This window comes from Colossoma macropomum, unplaced genomic scaffold (genome assembly GCF_904425465.1).
Source record: "Colossoma macropomum unplaced genomic scaffold, Colossoma_macropomum, whole genome shotgun sequence".
Taxonomy (NCBI): Eukaryota; Metazoa; Chordata; class Actinopteri; order Characiformes; family Serrasalmidae; genus Colossoma; species Colossoma macropomum.
In genome coordinates this window covers 3,524-9,922 of record NW_023495698.1, presented here as the reverse complement: position 1 = coordinate 9,922, position 6,399 = coordinate 3,524, and positions in this window count along the sequence as shown.

The following is a 6,399-nucleotide window of genomic DNA, read 5'->3' as shown; positions in this document are numbered from 1 at the left end:
TTTATAGCTATTATTTTTATCACAGCTGCAGTTTTAATCAGGGCGTAAAGTCGGATTAATCAGGTGTAGGAATTTCTTTAAAAGGCACCAACAAAGTGGGGGCAGTACTGTTCAGTGTGTTTATTATATGGTGTTATCAGCTCTGATATCATGACAGTGTGATTAGATCATCCAGCCATATCTGTATCTCAATATCTAGATGCTCATGTAGCTTAACACACAGTCTGAGGTGATGATTTAGACATGCAGTTAGCACCATGCTAATTGGTTGGACATTACGTTAGCTACATTAGCCTCGTAGCTCCAGTGCTAAAGCTAAAGAAGCAAACTTCAGACCCCAAACATGCCTGATCAGCTACAACAGTACTAGATTGATAAATCAGTCATAAACCAGCAAGATGAACCTAAAACAGCCTAAAAAGAACAGAGAAAGAAAGGGGTAGTGAAGGTGACGCGAGTCTTTCTGAAGCTTTAAACTTTTTTGATCCACTGTTTTGAAAACTGGGGCCGGAGTCTCAAAGCACTTAGGACCCCCATAACCCACCATGACCATGACCATCATGTCTTCAGAGCCCAGAGAAGAACAGTGATGTGATAAAATAGCACCTGAGATGTTCTGAGAATCAGTGGAGCAGCCAGTTCTGATGAAGGTCCTAGTGGGTTATTACTGTACTAAGTGCTTTGATAATCTGGACCCAGAATCCCAGCAGATAAACATCAAAACTCATAGAGGACAATATTTAAATTAGTCCACAATAAAGGTGACTTTGTTTAATAGCAGTAAAAAGAGTGACATTATAAAGATTTTTGTTCTGTATTTCTTCAGTAATTATACATTCATTGTTATATTCATATGTTTTTACACATGAATGTAAAAAACATGAATATTTATACATAATATATACAAATATGTATATATAATATATTTATGTAATATTAATGTTAACAAAGTGATAAAAGATACACTTTAACAAACTATCATAACACCTAACTTTAGTAATATAAAATGTAAAATAAATCTTGTTTATTATATTATCATTTAACTGTATCCTAGCTGTGCTCAGATATTCCTCTCAGTGTTTTCTTTTATTTATGCATTTATATCCAGTAACATAAATCAGGAATTAGTGTTTTTCACATATTTATACATATAAGACATAAATACACTGATCTGAGGGCAAAAACAGACCATGTGGGCTTCCTCACTCACTTCCCATTGGCTGTGTGTATCTTAACCCTGTCTGTCATTGGTAGATAGTGAATCAGCTGATGTGTCACCGTCTCTTTAAGGTTTAGTCCAGGAGTTACAAAACCACTACTGCAGGATGTTCAGTCCTTCGTTAGAGACTGAGGGATGGGGACGGTCACTAGCTGGTCACGGTGGTCCCAGGTTAGGAGGCTGTTGTTTGTAACCTCCATGAAGCTTTGAGAATCTGGCCCCTGATTTTTGGAGTGAAGCTCAACTTGTCTGTAATGAAGTCCAGACAAGTGACAAATCAGAGGAACGATCTGAATAAACGAGTAAAGAAAACCTGCTCCCAGACTGGTGGGCTGCGTGACTCAGTTACGCTATGAACATCCTCCCATGTTCTGTGGCAGGTATAAAACGCTGAGCAGGACCAGCTGACCTCGATTTAGGATCAAGATGAGCAGGAGCAAAAGGTCTAAGGGACTTTAAAAGAGGGATCAAAGATGACAGGAGCTTCAGTCACAAAGACTGACCAGTGTTTCAACAGGAACAGTGACTAAACTGACCTCTGCATTCAGATCTGTGGGAAAGACACCAGTAAACAGGGCTGGAAATTGTGGTCAGTGATGCTCGTTCATTACTGTGATCTGCAGCTGTTCCTCAGGTGACGATCCAGAACATGATCAGACTGTCAGCAAGAACAGTCTGACCACAACTGACCACACTACATAAACAGAGTGATTTAACTCTTCCTCACTGTTTTCTGCTTTATTTATGTGTTTATATACAGTAACACAGGCCGTCAGACATTAGTGTTCACATATGCGTACGCCTTAAACGTGAACCATAACATAAAAATAAACTGTTAATTTAATTGTTTACACGATGATGTACTATTTTACTCACGTTCTGTTGGTTCTGTGTACAATGGAACATTTTCTCTCACTGGTAGAAGAGAAACAGCTGAAACGCCACTTTCCCTTTGGGTTTTATCTCAAAGTTACACTACATGGCCAAAAGTTTGTGGTTCTATTCTATTAGTATTAAAAGAGTATTAAAAGAGAGTTTGTCCCCATTTGCTGCAGTAGCAGCCTCTACTCCTCTGGGAAGGCTTCATAGTAGATTTTGGAACATTGCTGTGAGGATTTGATTGAGCATTAGTGAGGTCAGGTATTGATGTTGGATGGTCAGTTCTGGATCTCCAACTCATCCCAAAGTTATTGGATGGAGCTCCATCACTCCAGAGAACACAGTTCAACTGCTTCACAGCCCAATGCTTGGGGGCTTTATACCCCTCTAGCCCACGCTGGGCATTCATGGTGACCTTAGGCTCATGTGCAGCTGCTCCAGATCATCCCATTGTATTGGTCAGTGCTTTTCTATGGAGATTATACAAGCTGTGTGTTCATTTGAACTCCTGTGTCAGCAGTGAGTGACCTTAATGCAGCTAAATTCAGTAATAAGAAGGGTGTCCACAAACTTTTGGACACAGTGTATGTCACAGCTACCTCAGCATGTCCTCTTCTTCTTTTGAGAATGAGGCACAGAGAGGGTCTCTAGCTGGTCACAGAGTGGTCCTGTTCTGGCGCCACGCTATCAGTATCAGACATGCCTCAGTGCTAAGAGTCCTGAAACTCACCATAGTTTAACAGCACTGACCACAAACAGAGTCCAGCACTTTCAAATAGAGAAGTTACGTTTTACTGTCCACACACAAATAAAGAAACCAGAGTGTAGAAAATCTCCACCAAGTGTTTCTGTACTGTTTTATCTTGAGTTGTGGATGACCAGCCTTACGTTTAGCTTAAACTGGACCCTTTGGTCATAAGTTATCATTGATGCCATTGAGAGTTTCTCTCTCTCCACAGCTCTGTCTCTCTTCTGCAGAGCCACAGTGAACTAAGTGAGCTTATTGAGGGTAAGAAGTGTTAACTATCAAACATTAATCACACAGAATGTGTGTGTATATATATATATATATCCCTACACTCTTATCCCGAATTAGCTGACTCTACTAGAAGATGGCGTGGAAACCCGCTGCCTTACACTGTTTACGTTTTTACACAAGGTGAAACTGAACACTTTAAGCTGTATTAACACAGAACCTTAACGGGATGCAGCACACAAATCAAGTTTACATTAGTCTTTACTCAAAATCATTAGTTCACATAAATCATCTATTTTCTGAAGTCTTAATTCTATAAAATAACTATTTTAAGTTAAACATACAAAAATATATATAACAAATAAACATAACATTATTTATCACACTTAAAATGATTTGTTAATAAAAGTAATGTTTTCTTGTAGTTTAAAATTGGAAGGGAAGAATTTCAACACTACATTTCAATGTTCCTGTCACGCTTCCTGGTTCTCATTCGGACTCTCAGACCACCAAGAACTCCACTTCCCAGAATCCTTCAGTCAGTCACGAGACTCTTTCAACCAATCACAAACCACCTAACAGATCACAGTCACCGGAATACTAACCATCATCACCTGTTGTACTCCGTATATATATACCGGTCTGTTTGAAACATATCTTTGCGAAGTATTGCCCTTACCTAGTCTGTGCATACCGAGCCGTTTGTTTTTCTGATTGTTACTCCGTGTTTGACCTCGCTTGTTTTTTCGTTTTCGATTTTCGCTTCTGTTTTGGCTTTGTTGTTTTGGTGTATGCTCTTTCCTGGTTACGACCCCCGCCTGTTTTTTCGACTCCGCTCTCGTCTATGCCCCTGTATTTCGTCTGCCTCGTTTGGTTGTTGACCTGGTCTGGTGTTAACCCTGTTTATTCACGTTTGAATAAATCTTCCGGATTAACTTTTATCCGCGTGTCTGATCTGCGAACCCCGCGTTACAGTTCCAATGTATTTTATTGACAAAACACTGCAAGGTAACACTTCAAATGGGTTACTGCACCAACACCAAACGTGTCGATCAAAAGACAGAATTAAAACTCCTTGTTAAAACTCCACCCTGTTAGGAGACGTAATATACCTGCACAGCATTGAACAATATCTGCTCTATTTCTGTAAACAACTGGACACAAAGACACACATTATAACCTGATACAAGCCTTCAAAACCTCACCTTGACTGATGAAGTGTTAACTATATCATATCAGCTGAGCTCTAATATGCAGTTCTGAGCGCTACATCTTGTACTGTGGCTGAACATTCATATCCCTCATTAAACTTAAATCAGCTCCACATAATGCAAAAAACAGCACCTGTTAAACACTTCCTTTGCATGATTGGTGACGAGGGCAATGAAACCGTGTGAGCCATCTTGTATTTCATCAAACTTGAAGGTTTGGAGAGGCAACTGAAGTCAAAGAGGGGACCATAACAATATGGTGAGCACAGGGGCACCAGGTTGAAGTGGAAAAACAAACAAAAACAAATAAACATTTGAAAAACCAAAAGCAGCCACACCTTCTTACGATAGACTTGACCTGGCTTTTATTTACAGCGCGAGCTGCTTTTTCAGTGTTTGTAATCTGGGTTTTAGTCCACCGTGGCCCAGTGTGAGAAGAACCTGTTGGATGAACTGGAATGTGTTCTTCACAGAGTTGGGACAGTTGAGATACACTGCATATGTAAGCCCAAGTCTAATGCACACAGCTTTTGGCAGGTCTTGAATGTCGTCCATCACGACTTCTCCCTCAGTGATGATCTTCAATGGGGCTGGACTGAGATGGAGGGATGATGAGAGCTCAGCACCTTTATGCTGAATGAGGAGGATCCCAATGTCAACGTGGCAGAATGAGTCATCAGAGTCCTGACAGCATAAGAGCACAATCATAACATTAATGATCAATTAAGCACTAAGACAGTCTAGTCATGGGAGAGTCAGATGCATGAGGGAGGTGTGAGGAGGTGTTATGACTGCTGGAGTAGATTAAATCGGCACATCACCTGGAAGAAGGTGGAAAAAGCTCAGATAGAGGTGTTGAAATGAAGTTTTCCTTGTGTACATTTTTAACAATTTGAGCTGCAGCACTCTTAAAAAAGACGGCTCTTCAAGGGTTCTTTAATAAAGAAAATTGTTCTAGATAGCACAGGGTTCTTCTATTGTTATGATGTCAAGCTTGTATACAATAGAAGAACCCTTTGTGGTGCTATACAGAAGCATTTTCAAAAAGGTTGTATACAGACCCTCATACAGAACATTCTCCATCCATCTCAAGAACCCTTTCATAATGCCAAGAACCCTTTAATCATGCAGAGGGTTTTCTGAACGTACATGGTTCTATACAGAACCATTTTCTTTACTAAAGAACCCTTAAAGAACCATATTTTTAGGAGTGTGCACAAAAGAACACCTATCCAGCCTCACTGTGTCAGAGTGCTGGGAGATAAAGGAGATCATGGCAGACTGGAAATCTCACAAAATACCACATAAACTATCTGGATGGACAGCCTGTACGAGTGATACGCTGAACCATTTCTTATCCTTTAACTGTATAAAACTAAACTCTCAGGGTTTACTGAAGACAGGAACGATCAAATAATGGTTAAAATTCAAGATTTTCACTGTCATGGTCCTTTTGAGAAAGTAAGAGGTTACTTACAAACGCTATGAACTGGGAACCGACAGAAACACCAGTTTGATTGCTGGCTAACCTGTTACAGCTGGTTATAACTAGCCTGTTATAGTTATAGCTAACCTGTTATAGCTATTTATAGCTAACCTGTTATACCTAGTTATAGCTAACCTGTTATAGCTATTTATAGCTAACCTGTTATACCTAGTTATAGCTAACCTGTTATAGCTATTTATAGCTAACCTGTTATAGCTGGTTATAGTTAACCTGTTATAGCTAGTTATAGCTAACCTGTTATAGCTAGTTATAACTAGCCTGTTATAGTTATAGCTAACCTGTCATAGCTAGTTATAGCTAACCTGTTATACCTATTTATAGCTAACCTGTTATAGCTAGTTATAGCTAACCTGTTATAGCTATTTATAGCTAACCTGTTATACTTATTTATAGCTAACCTGTTATAGCTGGTTATAGTTAACCTGTTATAGCTAGTTATAGCTAACCTGTTATAGCTAGTTATAGCTAACCTGTTATAGCTACTTATAGCTAACCTGTAATAACTGGTTATAGCTAACCTGTTATAGCTAGTTATAGCTAAGCTGTTATAGCTAGTTATAGCTAACCTTTTATAGCTGGTTATAGCTAACCTGTTATAGCTGACCTG